Raw genomic sequence first — 18,765 nt, 5'->3', positions numbered from 1 at the left:
GCTGGAACAACTTTATGTATTATAATAGAGAGACTCCATCAGTGATAGAGCATATTAATGTGTTGCTGCGCTCCAGAAGGAGACGCATGCACTCACGTTTCTCTTATTTGAAGATACATGGCGTTATAAGCAACTGTTTGAGGAAGCATTTCCTCATGTGGTGCATCTTCTTTTTACTCTTCCCTTAATCCTTGTCACAAAAATGAAGGAACCCGCTTTTATTATGACGCGTGTTCCTGTTGATGTTTCTGAAAGCAAAGGAACCAGAAAGACGGACGTGAGAAGAAGATGTTGGAGCTGGAGAGCACTTCACATGACAGTGACTCAACAAATGGCAACGGAGGCGGAAGCAGAGAGACTTTCTCTCTGTGGCTGCACGGACACAGACACACACACACACACACACACACACACACACACACACACACACACTCGCACACACACTCGCTCAGGCAGTCAGGTCTCATGGCGTTGACACAGCTCCGGTGTGTGCAGGGAATGATATTGCAGGTCAGCTCAGTAACGCTGCTGCTCTGGGAATACAAATGAGAGGGATGGAGGAGCGTGCACAACAGCGTGCACGACAGCGTGCACGACAGCGTGCACGACAGCGTGCACGACAGCATGCACTGCAGCGAGCGGTGGATACGCTGTCAGTGGAGGGAGAACAAAGGAAGTCACTGTGGACGACACGCTGCAGGAGCGCTCGCTGCTACAGGGTGGAGCAGGTGGAGCAGGTGGAGCAGGTGGAGCAGGTGGAGCAGGTGGAGCAGCTCTTGAACCAGCAGATGTAAAAGAGAGGCGGAGCCGCGCTGGACCTGGTGCAGAAGCGCATCCTGCCCTCAGGCTTTGTCAGGATCAGGCGTGGCGGTGTTTAAGTTATCACCTGAGAAATCTTATTCTGGAACGATGATGCGCTCCCACTAACTGGCCCCGGGGGGCGCTGCATTATTCATGGGAAGCAGCATGTTTCACTTGTTTGCGTGGCAGTAATTGTTTTATGATTAACCTCCTGAATGCTTACTTAGTTCCTTTCCTAATCCTCTTTCATCCATCTCACTGGAGTCTGACGAACCCGTTGTTGAGGTCTTTGCTTTCTGAGTTGGTCCTCGACTCATAACCTTCAGGGGAAAATGTGTTTAAAATAAGTTGCAACCAAAAACAATTAAGTTGAAATAGGCAGTGAGACGTCTCATTGATTACTATCACACACACACAACGTGTTTACACACACACACACACACACACACAACGTGTTCACACACACACACACACACACACACAACGTGTTTACACACACACACACACACACAACGTGTTTACACACACACACACACACAACGTGTTCACACACACACACACAACGTGTTTACACACACACACACACACACACACACACACAACGTGTTTACACACACACACACACTCACACACACAACGTGTTTACACACACACACACACTCACACACACAACGTGTTTACACACACACACACACACACACACACACGCACACAACGTGTTTACACACACACACACACACACACACACACTCACACACACAACGTGTTTACACACACACACACACACACACACACACAACGTGTTTACACACACACACACACACAACGTGTTCACACACACACACACAACGTGTTTACACACACACACACACACACACACACAACGTGTTTACACACACACACACTCACACACACAACGTGTTTACACACACACACACACTCACACACACAACGTGTTTACACACACACACACACACACAACGTGTTTACACACACACACACAACGTGTTCACACACACACACACACTCACAACGTGTTTACACACACACACACACTCACAACGTGTTTACACACACACACACACACACAACGTGTTTACACACACACACACACTCACACACACAACGTGTTTACACACACACACACACTCACAACGTGTTTACACACACACACACACACACACACACACACACACACACACACACAACGTGTTTACACCTGCAGCGATGAGCTCTGAAATGGAAAAACTTTCATCAAACAGAATTTCATTATAAAAATTGCATTTTTAAATGAACTGGAAAATAAAATAGAGGAATATGCTAACAAGTATAATCAAAATCATCATTATGAATCATTGAAAAACTAATGACGTCGTGTCCTCAACTAACTACGCGTGGAGCCATCAAATGAGAGAAACGTATCCATCACTACCAACAAACCCACGTCCACCAGGAGAGACGCCGAGTCACCGCGAGTCACTGCCGAGTCACCGCGAGTCACTGCCGAGTCACCGCGAGTCACTGCTGAGTCACCGCGAGTCACTGCTGAGTCACCGCGAGTCACTGCCGAGTCACCGCGAGTCACTGCTGAGTCACCGCGAGTCACTGCCGAGTCACCGCGAGTCATCGCAAAGTCACCATAAGGTCACGCCGAGTCATTGCAGAGTCACCATGAGTCACGCCAAGTCACCGCGAGTCTCGCCGAGTCACGTCGAGTGACCGCTGAGTCACCATGAGTCACTGTAGAGTCACGCCGAGTCACAGTGAGTCATTGCAGAGTCACCATGAGTCACGCCGAGTCACGCCGAGTCACAGTGAGTCATCGCTGAGTCACCATGAGTCACCGTATAGTCACGCCGAGTCACAGTGAGTCACGTCGAGTGACCGCAGACTCACGGTGAGTCACGGTGACTCACCGTAATTCAGGGTGAGTCACGGTGAGTCACGGTGAGTCACAGTGACTCACGGTGAGTCACAGTGAGTCGTGGTGAGTCACAGTGAGTCATAGTGAGTCACAGTGAGTCACATTCGTCCCCAGAGGAACGCTGGCGTTGAGCCAGGAGGCAATAAATAATGAATCTTTCCCGCTCAGGTTCCAGACTTGTCCTTTTTTTATGTATCCTATAAAGTCTGCTGCTAACGAGACGTTTCAAGAGGAACCCAGGAGCAACAGCGTCTCGGCTATTTAAACTTTCACACTGTCTAGTTTTGTTAATGAGCTGAACCTCCGTGTCACATCGGGGTTTTCGGGCGCTATGCAAAATACCTTTTCTCAAGTACTTTTCCCAGCTGCTCTGAAATCAGCTTCTTATACTAATGAAGCGTTAATTTAATGTACTGCTCACACTTAAAGCTCAGAGGTCTCACATCGTTATCCTTTACATCGCCAACAGGTGCCATCACTAAAGTATCTGTCTGTCTGTCTGTCTGTCTGTCTGTCTGTCTGTCTGTCTGTCTGTCTGTCTGTCTGTCTGTCTGTCTGTTAGCTGACTAGAGAAACCCTGATCAGAGAAGCTGTAAATACCAATGTTCACGAGGTCATGACCCTGAAGCCAGCTCTTGATGGCTCGTGCCACACTGATGAGTCATAACATCACAAGCATGTCACCGTTGTCCATTACGCTCGCCCACCTTGACTGAAATTGCAGCTTTCTCGATCGAAAAGGGAGTCTGCAAAATGTAAAGCAGAACAAACAGCACTGATATGACAATGCCATCCATCCAGAGGAGTGGCAGCCGGTCCTCCGGAGTCATCAGACAAACAGGGTGCGACATGACGAGAGGCCGCGGGGCGAACATCTGTCTCGGCTTCATCTTGCCCTTTCAGTCTTGTGGTTTCTCAAAGATTTAAGACGCACCGGAGCAAGATCACGAGACGGCCGCTCTTCGATCGATGTGACTTCCGCGTGGAGGCCATCAATCATCTGCCCGTACATCACTTTGTATCAGGACTGCCGCAAAGCGCCGTGTGCATGAACATGGCAGGTGTTGTGCAGACCTTCACTGCTCTGGACTTTTCCGCTCAGCCGATGAAATATCGCTTTGACGGACTGGCGGCGTTCGCGGTCCCCGGACAATGAATCCTAATGACTTTGACGTTTCCCCATCGTTTCCTGTTTGAGGATGACATTCCTGATTTTGAGTGAAATGTATTGACAACTCTTGGATGGATTGCCATGGAAGGAGAGCGATCCTTTGACGTTTCCTCTCCGGCGGCTGCGTCTTCGGGCGGCTGTCGACGCTCGGCGTTGCTGCAAAGTGTTTTGCAGGAAGTTACCGTGCGCCTGGTGTTGCTATGAGAAGTTATTGACATCTTAAAGGAGTCAAAACGTGCCAAAGGAGCGTCACGACGTTAGAACAGAGACGGCCGGAGCCGTGATCCATCAAGCGAAGACATTGTTCCCAAAGAAACCCTGAAACCTCATGCACATCAACCCATTACATTCCTTCCCCTTGAGCGTCAAGTGGGCCTTTAACGTCACTGAGTCCATCCAGCTTAACGGCGCCCGTTGATCAGACGCCATCGATCACCACCGGTACAGTCTTCACGGGCAGGTCGGCGGCTCGGCGTAAGTGGAAGCTATCGCCGCCGCTCACGTGAACGACGGCGCTGCGGCCCGGCTGTAATTGTAATGCAATGTTGGGTCGGTGGCAGAGAGAAGCGGAGTCCAGCAGACGCAGCCGACCGGCCCGACAGAATAATTTAAGCCGTAAATCAAATCTCCGTGCCGTGGTTCACCTTGAAGCTCTGTTGGCTCGTCTCTGCCACTTAGAGGGAACTGGTGTTGAATCTTGATCTTGTTTTCTCATCAAAACCAAACGAGGATCTACTGGAAGAATCTGCTGCTTGAAGATAAATGAGGCCGCATGAAAAAAAGCAACACGCTTATTGTGTTTCTGGAAAAACATTCAGGTCAGACGCACGTGTCATGTTATACTTCACTGTCGCTGCACAACTATTAACTGATATGTGTTCAATAAAGAGGAAATAAACCAGCTGGATTTTCACCTGACCAGCGTCTTATACAACCCTGTATGATTCATACGGCTGCAGTATTTCATATCGAAGAAGAATGCAATCTGTGATTCCTCTGAAATACAGAGAATCAGGAGGATCTGATGCCGTTTTAGGCTTTGAACAGGCGGTTCAGTGTCATGTGTGTTATTAGAAATGTCCGCGCATAGAACAAATACCGCCCTTTGACTGAATTTTAAATAGGCAATTCATAATTTAACTTGTCGTCATTCAGCCAGATATGAAGGCGTGTACGCCGCAGGCGAGAGTTGGCCACCCATTTCCCCGTGTGACACAGAGGGATATTACTGATGGTGTTCTTCCCTGAAATACATTAGGCTCGCAAGAAATATTTCATCTTATCTCAAGAGCAGATACTGTGCCTCAAAAAAAAGACCTTACGCTGCAAATGTGAGTCCCACAAATCAAGGCACGCGCACACATCGCATTGTGTTGCCTTCTTGTTACACCACACAGACGGGTAGAAGACATATTTAAATTTGATCCATGAACATCGGGTCGTAATTAAATTCATAGCTTTTCCCCGGTGCGCTCCAGCATCGTAGGTGCGTCTCCCTCGGCCTCGATGAGCATCAGCTGAGCCTCTGTGTGCAGGAGGCGACGGGACTCTGATCAGCTTTTGGTCCTGATGCGAGTCTCCGTGGACGAGATGTTTTCTGGGCTTTTGTGTGTCCAGTAGGATCCTACTTAGTGGGAATGACGGCAGCTGTGAGGAAGCCTCTGGCGAGTGCGACTCCTGCTACGGCTGCTCGGTCTCAGGTAGCGGCCGGCGCCAGCTGCAACTCCAGCGCTATGACTGATCGAGGCGGAGATAAGCGCGTCTCTGGCGAGGGCGATGCCGAGCGCGGCAGCAACTGTGGCCGAGCGCGTCGAACGGCGGCGCGCTGCAGCCGGCCGCTCGGGCCGAGTCTCCACGGTCGAGTCCGACCGCGGAGACTCGGCCCGAGCGTGACTGAGTCTCTGTGACGGGCTGATGCTGTGTGGGCGCCGCCGCTCAGCCTGCAGACGGCGTGAGAGCGATTGTGGTGATCAAAGCAGCTTTGACTGCTGCTGCAGCAAGTTACCGCTCTGGTGGAGCTTCAGTGGCCGAGACGCTCGCCACGACCAGCGTGCTGGCTGCAGCCGGCGAGCAGGACTCTGTCGCTCTGTCGCTCTGTCGCTCTGTGAGCCGCTGAGCTCCAGCTCTCCTGCTCACGAGTGTCCAGATGCGAGCAGCCAGCAGCCGCTCATGATGGATCCTGATGAGCAACACATTGTGAGTTATGCCCACTGATCGATTATTCAAAGGCTTGTATTCAAATTCCAGATTGATATAAAAATCAATTTACCCCTCAAACATAAACCTATCAAACATGTTTCTGATATGTTTCTACATTTGACTCAAATCACCTCTGAACACAAACGATGAGCTCATACATCCTTTTGGACAGACGCCTGATCAGAAAATGACCGGTCATCAAATTCAAAATGGCTGCTGTAGAAATGGGTTTGATCCCTGGACGTCACAGCAACGATTCCCTGAACCAACAAATATGTATTTCTGTCTTCAGTAGTTGAGCTCGATCATAACGTACAGTAGTTTTCTGCTGTTGTGATGAAATGAGTTCCTGCAGCAGTGCGGGTCGATGGGAATAGATTCCCGTACCGTTGGTGGGAGACTTCACTCCTTCACACATGGCAGCAGAGAGGAGACGACTGCAGGGCCTCGCCAGCTGCTGCGTGCTGTAAAGCTGCGTTTCCACAGCAGCTGCAGCGCAGAAAGGACTTTTAACTCGAAGGAACATTAGGAAATCAATCGTAAGTGACGACTGGCACCATGAACACGCTCCACGTGTTGATGATGCTGACGCCTCATGCCGGGTGGGGACGGCGCCGCCGTCTCGCTGCAGCGCCGTCCTGACAAAGTGCTCCGGGATGCGTTGGCTTTTCGGAGGTGTTCGTGCGGAACAGTTGTGCCGCCGCGATAAGCCACTTCCAGTTTGCAGAGTGTACGGAGCGCCGAGACGCCGGCTCGCCGTCACAAATCCTTCCCAGTTTCAAAAGGCCGCGTCCGAGCGTCCACGCCGCAGCTCGTCCACGCCGCAGCTCGTCCTCGTGGCGGCCGAGTAATGTGCAAACTGAAGCGTTTTTTAAATAGATGAAGTCTACGAGGACGACGAATGGACCTCACACTGCAAACCTTCTAGACTAGCGGGAAGAAACCTTTTCCTGTCACATAACAGGAAGAAAAAGAAAGATATCCATGCATCTTCCTGCTTCATTGGGGTCACACACACACACACACACACACACACACACACACACACACACACACACACACACAAGGAACATGGAGCTTCAGTACTGGTGAAATCTATTAAAGTTTGTTAAACTAAACACTTGGCTCAAAGTAGTAGTCGCATTACAGTCTGATTATTTCACACATCTTGTGTCTGTGCAGCTTCATCAGCAGCCTGGTGTTGGTTTTTCTGTCTTCTGCCTCTGAAAGGCGAAGCAGCTTTTATTTATTTTGGTTCCACTTACATACAGCAAACTAGTAAGATCACAGTCTGCGCTCAAAATAAACGGCAGCCGATTCTTCCAACAAAGCGCGAGTACTTTCAATTTCCTGAGGCTCTTCTCTCAGTAACACGCTCACGTCTTTGAACTCACGGAGAGAATGAAAAGAACATTATATTCCAAGTTCTTTGTTTCAAGAGGAAAGAACAACATGGAGCGCTGCCGGCGTCCGCACAGTAATGTGACGGGAGAGTAAGACGCGAGTATTTCTGACAACACTCCCTAAACCTCCCTGACGAAGGCATGGCAGCGCCGCCAGAGGGTTTCATTATTAATATCCATCAATAAAGGCATTGTGAAGAAGCAGGTGTCTTTTTCAGGGCGCTCTGCGGTCTTTCTCGGCCTATCGACCTGTGTCATTGTTGAACTGAAACTTGCTGCAGCGTCCACCGCTCATGTTAAGCCTCGCCGCCTCCATCTGTTCAAACTCTGATTATCCTCGTGACCGATCCATAGAAAGCTCCAGACTTTGAAGGCACCAGCGCGGCGGCCGTCGATTAATCAACTCCTCGACCGAGTGAAAAGAAATGATGGCCGTTCCAAAGAAGTGATTCATTGTTTGTGCCGTTTTGTTTCTCTCCGGCTTCATCGGCGCGACGCTGCTTCCAGCGGACGCGCCGCTCGGCTGCAAACTATTTATTTCCTGTGATGAGGCGACGAGGTCAGCGAGAGTCCAACAACAGATTCCTCCCTTTGTGGCGCTCGTGTTCACTGCTTTTTACTTTCCTTCTTCATCTATAATTGAAAACTTGCAAACGTCGGTCCTGAAAGCTGCGGCCGTTCCCCGACACACAGCGCAGAGCGTCCGAGCACCTGTTAGCGTCACGCTGCAGCGCAAACAGCAGCCAGATGCAATATTAATACAGACAATAACTGCACATTTCAAGTCACTGTTCTATGGTCATCAAGCTCGATGTCCGGGGTCCTGATTTCCTCTCAGGCCGTGACGAGATGCCTCTGCATGAACCTCGTCATTCAGAAGCTGTTGGCTCTGAGCGACAGGGATGTGAACACGAGCACGGTAATAAATCATCAGACGTGTTGAATGAACAATCTGAGTTTGGTATTTCAGAATAAAAACAAACATATTGTGCATTTGAAGCTTTGATTCACAGCAATATCCTGTCGAGCAGACGTCCTGCAGCTCATTGTGCTCATTGTTCTCATATCTATAACATCATCGATGTTCAGGACGGATCATTTTCACTCCTCACACCTGAAACCAGGCGAGATGTGTGATTAGTTTATGTTTCAAACCAAACATCTGAACATAATCTTAATGTTATTTTTGTTGCACAATGCTGGAGTTAAATGTTTCGCTGTTTAAATATCTGCTTTCAAAAACACATCAAACAATCTTTTCTGCTTTTATCTCAATGCTTACCATCAATTCTCACTTTCAGTTAGAATTAGCATCCTAGTAAAACCTCACGCTACCAAACCTCAACCTGTGTTCTCTGCCCTCAACCACCAGCTAGAACTCAACCGGATATAAATCTGTACTTTAACTAAAACTAACCTAACCTCAAGCTAAAGCACCTGGTTATCAATACTAACCCTTACCGGCTTAACTAACTGCCTCAACCGGTTGGTTGATGTTCATTCCAGGATCCTGAGTTGCTTTGTCACCGTCAGTCTGTTTAGTACATGAAGTTTAATTCAATAATGATGAAATGAATCGATAGTGGAGATAATAAATGCAATCCGGTGTCCTCATGACTCCACAGACGTCCTCCTCCTCGTCTCGTTGTTACTCTCCATCCCTGCAGCTGCTGGAGGAGCAGGAAGGGAAACGCTGCATGCAGGAAGCGAGGCAGGTTTCACCCGAGGACAGAGTCGTCCCGTCCTCAGAGAGCTCCGTCTGGGCATCGTGTCAAACTCAGTCAAGGTGTCAGAGTCTGACAAAGTTGTCTGTCCTCCTGTTGGTGATGTTCATGGATATGCATTGAGGCAAAGCCAAGGTCTGGCTGCCAGTGGCATGAGGAGGCCTCCCTGCTGAGTGCAGACTCACGTCATCCTCTCTGCCTTTGTCTGCCTTTGTCTGACTTTGCTTTTTATGACATTTGTGCCCGTTAAAGTCCAAAAGATGGAGTTACACATTCTGCTAGTGGAAATATTAACTTGCTCTCTTGTGCAGAGAACGGACTGCAGTGGCATTTATTCATTTATTTTCATTTGAGGAGATGAGGAAGTCTTTGCACGGGCAAAGTTTCCAGATTAATAAGGATTGAATCAGTATTCATAGGAACGCCGGCAGCGGTTGTAAAGGTCTTCTGCAGCTGCTGCGAGGCTCAGAAGCTGCACTTCATGGAGATAGTGAACATTTCCGTGCAGGATAAGAAGCTGATAAAAGCTCCAGAGCTAGCCGGCTCCAACCAGGTTAACCTTTAGATGTATGAATGATATTTCTGAGCTTTATTGTGTCTACAATTCACTTTCATGCTCTGTCAAACGTAATAAAGTTTCTCAGTCTGTTGATGGAAGTGCTGCGGGGTCAGGACAGGAAACAAAGTCTTATTCCATCTGCTTTGGTTGAGGACACTTCCTGGTTGAGATTCAAAAACATGCTCTTTGAATGAAATGCTAAAGGGCATCATTCATTGATTGATTGAAAAAATGATGTTTTTTAGGTTTAGTAGATGATTCTGTAGCTTCCAGTAGTGATTATATTTAGTTTGAGTGTATTGTTTGTTCTAGCGTCAACGTGGTTTGGGAGATCGATGAAGACCTTTGCCGAAGGGCTGAGCCCCCGTTCAGAGTCTCTGGGGTTCAGAGGTTAAAGGTCTTAACCGAACGTAAACTAACCGGTGGCGTTCAGCAGCGTTCAGCAGAATGAACCTCACTGTTTTTCGCAGCATCTGAGTGGTTCCTTCACTGAGAAGGAGAACACGTCCACAATGACTCCAACACGTGTTCACCACGCCGCCGCTGGACAGCCTGAAGAACGGAGCTGCAGCGAGGCTTCAACCTGAAGCAGGAAGGCTGACGCACATCTGCCCGCGTTAGCATCGTGTCGCTGGACGCCTGCTCCTCATTGATTCTTCTGAGAGCTGCTAATGTGCTTTAGCCTTTGAACGACTTGGCAGCAACTCGTCTCTGAACTTCAGGTCCCCCATGACAGGAAATCCTCCAGCAGGATCCTGCTGACAGTCTCTTTGTGAAGGTTGTGTACTAAAGGTGACCATGCTGTTGCTGTCAGGGCTCCTTCGCTCACGAGCCAGCTTCCAGAAAAGTGGCATCGCAATCAAGGCCTTTGTGTCCTCCTCGATGTTTCCTCTTGCTGCATCCCGCAGCCTCGTCTGAGCGTGAGCTATCCCCACGACTCCTCCTGCTTATCGAGGCATGTTTCGTTCGTCAGTCTTTATAACCTTGACTAACAGATTTTCTGTGGCAAATGCAGAAAATCTGATAGTTATTGTTCTTGACAGGAGGCATTTATGGCACAATTTAAACTGTAAAATCCTCTTGTGCATTTAAAAGATAGGTTTCAGCAGCCGTCATCACACCTACACGCTGTTGCACAGCAGCGCGATGGTGATGCAAAATAATCTCTGTGAAGGAAATTTCTCGACGCCACATACCTGCTGCAATAAAGAGGCCGAACGCTACGCACATTTAAACCCAGGACCGCTGGCAGCCTGCGACGCAGAGCAGAATAATACTGCGGTGGCGACGGTGAGCTTACTCATAAGCAGCTGTTGGTTCCTTTGCAGAAATGTGCTTTGAGTTACGTTGAGTTACATAAGAACGTTGCAGTGCACAGGATGTCATGCGGGTCCGTTCAGCCGCTGCGCAACGTGACGCAGAGTCACACACATGGAACATCTGCACAGCGCTCGCTTTCCCGCCCGCCAGGATGCAACATCCTTACTCCTATGCAGATGTTTCTCTGGGTTATTCGCTCTGTACAGAATGTCCTGAAGCTCGACGCGACGAGTTCACATTGCTGCTTCCGTCCGACCGTCAGGCCGAAGAAACAGACAGAAATGAGTGAAGCGAGCGGCGGCACCGGCGGCAGCCTCTCCGTCTGCTCCACGTGACGAGGTCTGGGCCGCGTGGCGTCTTATCGCTGGTTGTTTGGAGGCGGGGTGGAGGCGGCGGGGTGGAGGCGGCGGGGTGGAGGCGGACGCTCGCTCATCAGGAAGATGTCAGGAAACTGCGATGGGATCTTGATCCAGATGTATTGCGCCCTGCCGGCGCGCGCCAGAGTCACAGTTTCTTCTTCATTACACGTTGAGCCGTCGCAGAGGCGCCAGAAACAAACCCCGGCTCCCTCGCCTCCTCGTCCCCTCGTCTCCTCGTCTCCTTGCCTCCTCGCCTCCTCGTCCCCGCTCAGCTTCCACGGCCGTCACAATGATCGCTGTTAGAGTCGGTTTCGCCCCCGAGACTCGAGGGACTCAATTTAAATCGGGTCCATTAAAAAGAAGAAGGAGAAAAAAGACAATTAAAGCTTCTCTCTCGTCTCAACAGCACTGAAGCCCTCAGGACCAGAGGCCCAATAATCCAGACCTCACGCCAGAAAACACCAGGTTACCGAGGCAACAGCTGGGTGCAGCGTCTTTTCTTTGTGTGTGTGTGTGTGTGTGTGTGTGTGTGTGTGTGTGTGTGTGTGTGACATCACCGTACACAGGAACAGGTTTAATGGTCTATAAGTGTGTCCCTGAGGCCTCAGAGGACACCAGGAAGTGATCACAACACACCTGACTGCAGCGTGTGCACACCTGACCAGGACACACCTGAGCCAATGAGACCAGGACACACCTGAGCCAATGAGACCAGGACACACCTGAGCCAATGAGACCAGGACACACCTGAGCCAATGAGACCAGGACACACCTGAGCCAATGAGACCAGGACACACCTGAGCCAATGAGACCAGGACACACCTGAGCCAATGAGACCAGGACACACCTGAGCCAATGAGATCGCTCCGTCCTGGTCAACTGTCAAAAGTATGTTCTGCTTCCTTTTCATGTGCCAGTTGATCAAATTGATGCTGAATTGATCAATTCTTTACTGAACAAACCTGATTTAAGATTGATCTCAATAAACCACAAGAGGCATGAATGAGTTATTCTACATTTAATGAAAGTTATTCTACATTCAATAAGAGTTATTCTACATTTAATAAGAGTTATTCTACATTTAATAAGAGTTATTCTACATTTAATAAGAGTTATTCTACATTTAATGAAAGTTATTCTACATTTAATAAGAGTTATTCTACATTTAATGAGAGTTATTCTACATTTAATAAGAGTTATTCTACATTTAATAAGAGTTATTCTACATTTAATGAAAGTTATTCTACATTTAATAAGAGTTATTCTACATTTAATAAGAGTTATTCTACATTTAATGAGAGTTATTCTTCTCAGGTGTGTATAGTGCGTCAGACATGAGGAGTTCCTCAGGGTTCCAGCAGTCGGTCCTCATGAAGCTTCAGTCTGCGTCATTTAGATCATTTTAATCATTTAGATCATTTTGATCATTTAGATCATTTTAATCATTTAGATTATTTTGGCGTTTGACCTTCAGAAGGTCACATTAAAGTGAAATGACACCTAAATTAAGAATTGCTATATTTCCATGTCCTTGGGAAGCACAATCAATATTTCATCAGTCTCAGGCGTATGACGTCAGTTTAAATGTACCGGTTCATTCTCTGTGTCTTCTAGGACACGTTTACATATTTATTTATTGTTTTCTCCCTCATGACGTCACACATGTGACTGTCAGCCCTCACGCTTCAGGTTCTGGTGTTTCATGTGTTCTAATGTTGGACTGTTGGACCGCGAGTCACATGTTTTATCCCTGCAAGTCTCATGTGGAGGAGCAACTTGTGTTTTATCTGGATTTGACTTCTTAAAACCAAATCCATCAAATAAAAATCAAGGAGTTAAATTTCAACAATAAACTACAGAACGAACAGACAAGCAGATTTCACCCTGACTCCAGTCTGGAAACATTTATGAGAAACGACTCTTTCTTTCTCCTTTTCCTTCCTTCTTTCTTTCCTTCTTTCTTTCCTTCTTCCTTCCTTCCTTCCTTCCTTCCTTCCTTCCTGTGCACTACAGGAGTGTGAGGAACTAAAGTTGGCATCTGCGGTGACGTCGTGGTTCTTGGATGATGAATGCTCAGGAAAGAGAGCTAAATCACACAAAACGTTGCTGAATCGTCTCCATTGTGTTTGCGTATCGGCTTCGCAGCAGCGTTCTCCACATAAATACTTTCAAATATCAAATCTATCATCAGCGATAATCTCAGCAGAACGTTTCCACGACGTAACGCTGCACGCGGCGCTCCAACAGCCTTTCATCACACAATAGTGGATGATTTGCGCTGCACATTATGGACTTGTTGAAGATCTTTCACGGCGTGTTGGCGCCGTCCCCGTCTCTATATCACGGGATGTGACACCAGCTCGTCCTGCAGAGCCTCTGCAGGAAGGAACCTGGGAGGTTTTAACGTAACGAAAGCCGTGAGAGGAGCCGTGTGCAGGATGAAGATCGGTGACGATCACGGCAACGAGCATCAGTCAGCGACCGTCTGGAGGAAACCTTATTTCAGGGTCAAAAGCTCCCGTGATGAATCTCGCTGCACATGAACGGGGAACTGACGGCTGCTCACCGAGCGGCGAGCGAGTGAGGTGAGTGACAGTGGACGTGTTGGCGAATCAGGACGGATGCCAAAGCACTCCACATCCTCAAAATACTCCATCGCTTTCTTCATCCCACCAATGCTGTTGTGGTTGTGTGGAACGAGAGCGTCTCTGTTCACGCCCGTCTGCATTAACCCCGCGTGGCCTCCTCCTCGTCCCGCCTCCTCCAGAGCTCCTCGCTGGCGGCTGACGGGGTCGCGGCCGAGGCTTCGACGTACTTGGGAGAGCGCCCGTGATTACTTCCTGTCAGCTGTGATCAGGATCATCATCGGATGTCCAACTGAGCCGTGTGATGCGGAGCGCAGTGACTGTTGGCGGGTAACCGTAGCAGTTAGCATAGCGAGTCGTTTACAAAGATGTTTTAAACATTAACATGCATTCATGGGCAGAATATTTGCCTCCTGCAGAAGGAGAAGAAGAAGAAGAAGAAGAAGAAGAAGAAGAAGAAGAAGAAGAAGAAGAAGAAGAAGAAGCAGAAGAAGAAGAAGAAGACAGCGCTTCCCCTCAACAGTACCCTGGTTCATGTTGTCTTCACTGGAGATAGTTTCCATCGTACTGCATCATCGTCCTGCGCCCCAGAAACAATATGGAAATGCTAATCCTCACAACAATCTGCCTCTATCTCCACCATCCGATTGGTTTGACTGCGTCCGCACGCAGATTACAAATAATGGCAATTACAAACGCATCGTCCAATCACACTTCAGACGTAGCAACAGCCGAGTCAGGGAAGCACAACATATCCGTCTGCATCTCTCTGGAAGAGATAACACCTCGCTCAACACAAGCTGCTCTCCCCAACACATCCCACGTTGGACAATACATCCGAGTTCGCAGCCATTTGCTGTGAAAGAGAGGGAGGGGGGGGGGGGGGGGGGCTCTGCTGTGTCTCAACAGATGAAGGAACTGGCTGAGAAAAGTCATTTACTCGTGGTCACACTGCTGAGTCCTGTGAGCCGGGCAGATGGCGGCGGGGGAAAGGCGGCGAGGAGCCACAGACGACTGCATCGCCTCCACCGAGACGGCGCTGTGGTAAACACACCAGCGTGTGATGTGCAGGGAGGAACTCCTGGAAACGTGGCGGGCGGAGGACGGAGAGCGAGACACGATCCCACAACCTCTGGACGCCCGGCGCTCGGCCTCCGGCACGCTGCTGAGAGGAGACGTGAAGCGTGCGGCGCACGGCGGCCGGCGTCTGAACCCTTTGCAGCGCGCGCGACCAACAGGTGTGTTTGTGACGTGCAGCTCGTCTGGATAAGTGCCAATTAGCAGGTTGTGCACACAGAGAGATGCGACACAAATGCTTTAAGAGCAACGGGCGCACAGTCAGGGACCAACACTTCTGCACGCTGGAAAGATAAAACTCATTTGTTGCTCTGTCACAGTTTTCTTCTCGGGCAGCAAACAAACAACAGAGCGGTAATTGTGTGTGTGTTTTCTTTGTGTTCTCTGCCTGCGACCCAATTCCTCCTGATTCTTGTCGTTTGCATGTGTGGCGAGGGGGTTGTGTTGCTTCTGCTGCGGCGTGAGGTGTGTCGGGAATATCTGAATTATTTAAAGTGTTGGGTTTGATTTCAGGAGAGACGTCACTGCTCATAATGTGTCTGTTAACACACTGCATGGCCTGCTGCCATCAGGCAGAGGGGAGGGGCCACACACACACACACACACACACACACACACACACACACACACACACACACACACACACACACACACAGACAGATAAATAGATTTCTGCTTTTTTTAATGAGGCGGCGATGCTTCCTCATCATATTGAGTTTGAATCATTCAGAGAAGAAACATATTTATTAAATGGAAAAAGCTCCTCATGGAAATGTTTTTCTCTCTCGACATAATAAATACAACATCTGTTGTTTTGTTGTTAAACTTATCAATACGGACACGCAAGCAGGGGACCACAGTACGCGTGTGTGTCTCTCAGTGTGTGTGTGTGTGTGTGTGTGTGTGTGTGTGTGTGTGTGTGTGTGTGTGTGTGTGTGGGAGGGAGGGAGGAGGGGGGCTAACGGTTTGTTCCAAGGTTAAGTTAGCCTCTGCTCAACAGTCTTGTCACTGGTTGCGTGGGTCCTCGCGCGCTGCTGGGGGTCAGGCGCGCGCGAGGAACCGGATGCAGGTGCGGATTCACGGAGGAGGAGAAAACTGTCGCGCGCGCCGTCGTCTAATTGGCCCTTAAAGGAAAGTCCGCGGCGCCGTGGAGTGTCGCATTGTGACTGTCCGGGGAAGTCACGCCGGAGGAAGACGTGGAACAGCGCCATTGTCTCCGCTGCATTCCCACACACAGAATACAACAACACAACAACAACAACAACCCACATTTGTTGCTTTGCACACAACAACCCTCGCGCCCGCTCCTCGCCACGCAGACAGCTCTGCACGCAGCGCCGCATCCTCTCATCAGCAGCACCTGTTAAACCGTCAATTACACTGCGGAATCTGTACACAAGCAGCAGCTGGACGGCAGCAGCAGTTGTTGCATGTGAATGAAACACTGCGCGTGCACGTCCTGCATCATCTCGGCTGTGACCCGCGCGGCGACACGTGCGGGACCCGACACATGACGTTACATGAACACAGCATGAAGATAAGCGTTGAAATAAATGATCATCTCACCAGCAGCAGGACGGGACGCGCTCTCCTGGTTTCTTCTCTCTCTCTCCCTCTCTTTCTGCCTCTCTCTCCCTCTCTCTCCAGACTGGGTTTCCTTGGAGTTAATGAGGGTCTTCTGACGTTTGGTCCGACTGTTTCTCTCCCTCAGCTGTGTTTGTCCACTGGGCTCTGGATGTCTGTCCTCTCTCTCCTCTCCAGCGGTGAGCGTGCGCGTCCTCTCGCGGAGCTCTGCCCTCTTCAAACTAACCTTCCCGCCCCCCTCCTTCTACCATCTCAGATTGGAGCCGGGCAGGAGGGGCAGACCCTGGACCCGGAGGGGCTGCTTCAGAGGCGGGGGTCTGTCACGCGGATCAATGCCCACATGGACGCGCGGGGGACGTTTGCGGGTTCACTGTTAAGCGAGCAGCTTGTCACTGATGCTGTGGGCAGCTGGAAGGGACTCTCTCTCTCTCTCTCTCTCTCTCTCTCTCTCTCTCTCTCTCTCTCTCTCTCTCTCTCTCTCTCTCTCTCTCTCTCTCTCCCTCCTCCTCCTCCTCCTCCTCCTCCTCCTCCTCGTGCGTTATTGCACAGCTGCCTCCCCGGCTCGACCCGGCAGTGAGCGGGCCCCGTCGGTCCGCGCTCCGCGGCTTGAGCCCCGCCGCAGGTGCCCTGATGTCCGGCCGCCTGCGGGCTGTGACAGTGATACAGCAGCTCATCTGAGTCATTGCAGCAGCGGCGCAGATCAGCCCCCTCCATGACCTTGGGTTGGTGTGGTCTAATCACAGGGAGGAGGGGGGGGGGGGGGGGCTCTCCATCTAGAGAGGTCCCTCCATCAACTCACAATATGCGCAATGCGCCCTTGTGCAAGGCATGTGATGTCACCTCTCACCCCTGCTCATGCAGCGGCAAATACTACAAGACTCCCGCGGTCAGTGTGCGCGACTCCCCGCGGTGTCGGAGAGCAGCAGGAAGCTGTGACCCGGTGCTGACGCGCAGCACGAGCCTCACATCTGGAGGAGAGGTGCGCGCGCACATGAGTGACCTGCAGTCAGACTGTGATGAACTCACAGCTCCGCGCTTTGATACGTGCACGAGTCAACTTGCTGTTTCATTATTATCCTGATTGCAAAACACGTGAAACGACCGGAAGCTCTGGTCCAGTGGAACCGGATGTTCCAGCACACGTGCTGCGTTCAAGGGTTCAGTGTTGAATATCTACAACGTGAAATCTCTTTTAACTTTACAAAGTTACTTCACAAGTGAAGTGCTGAGAGTTCAACAACTCGTGACGCCATGACGATGCCCCGCCCCTTCCGGCACGTCACAGAGTCTGTGAATAAAGGTTATGTTCCAAACACATCCTGTTTTATTTGTTCAATTCTCTCACAAGCCAATGAAAACAAATCTAAATGTTCTTTAAAGTAACTGCATCATCTGTGTCTGTCCATCGCTTCATGAGCTCCGTTTGGTTCATCACTGAACGTCTGGATGGTTTCCTGAACTTTAACGTCATGAATAATAACCGAGCAGCAGTGAAGTTATCTGATCAGCTCAAACCTTCTGCTTCAATATCAGTCTTCAATATGTTTAACAAGATGGACAACACACTAATAAATGATGCATTTGTATTTCTGTTTTACAGACAGACTGATTGAGCTCTCTCCTCTTGCAGGAGCTCTCACCTTAACTGTTCAGTGACGTCGGCGCGTCGCCTCCTGCAGGGAAGGCTTCCTCTCTGCAGCTCCACCACCAGGTGTGTTGCATCTTGTCCATAATTAAGTGGCCGTGGAAGGTTTCCCCCCTTCGCTCCCAATGAAGGGAGAAGGTTGTTGGTGCCATTTTCATTCATCATTTTCATTTATTGTTTCATTGTGACGCCCTTTGAGACTATAATTGTAATTAGAGGCTGTAATAAACTTGATTTGCAGTGAGCTCCTGTGGGCGAGGAGAGGAAGAGGAGGAGGAAGAGGCCGGCCGGCTCTGCCAAGCAGCCTGTGAGCCAGAGACACCGTCTGGGCGTCTGACTCCAGGCCTGCGTGTCTTTTTTAGGGTGAAACTCATCCGCGCTCCCTGAAGCTAAATGTTCTCTGCCGCCTGCTGT

The 18,765-nt window shown here is 49.7% G+C and overlaps 1 protein-coding gene across 3 annotated transcripts in view; it reads right to left on the bottom strand.

Moving 5' to 3' along the window:
• The window catches only part of gabra3 (gamma-aminobutyric acid type A receptor subunit alpha3), a 74,603-nt gene extending 57,531 nt beyond the window's left edge, over positions 1 to 17,072 (bottom strand). For all 3 annotated transcript variants that reach the window (XM_068599909.1, XM_068599908.1, XM_068599910.1), the window contains exon 1: positions 16,689 to 17,072. The gene's annotated coding sequence lies outside the window, so the exon portion shown is untranslated. The remainder of the gene's footprint in view (positions 1 to 16,688) is intronic.
• Positions 17,073 to 18,765: the final 1,693 nt, after the last annotated feature.

This window comes from Clinocottus analis, unplaced genomic scaffold, assembly GCF_023055335.1.
Source record: "Clinocottus analis isolate CAN_PGR_092001 unplaced genomic scaffold, fCliAna1.0.p SCAF_5, whole genome shotgun sequence".
NCBI lineage: Eukaryota > Metazoa > Chordata > Actinopteri > Perciformes > Cottidae > Clinocottus > Clinocottus analis.
This window is presented reverse-complemented; position numbering and strand designations above follow the sequence as displayed.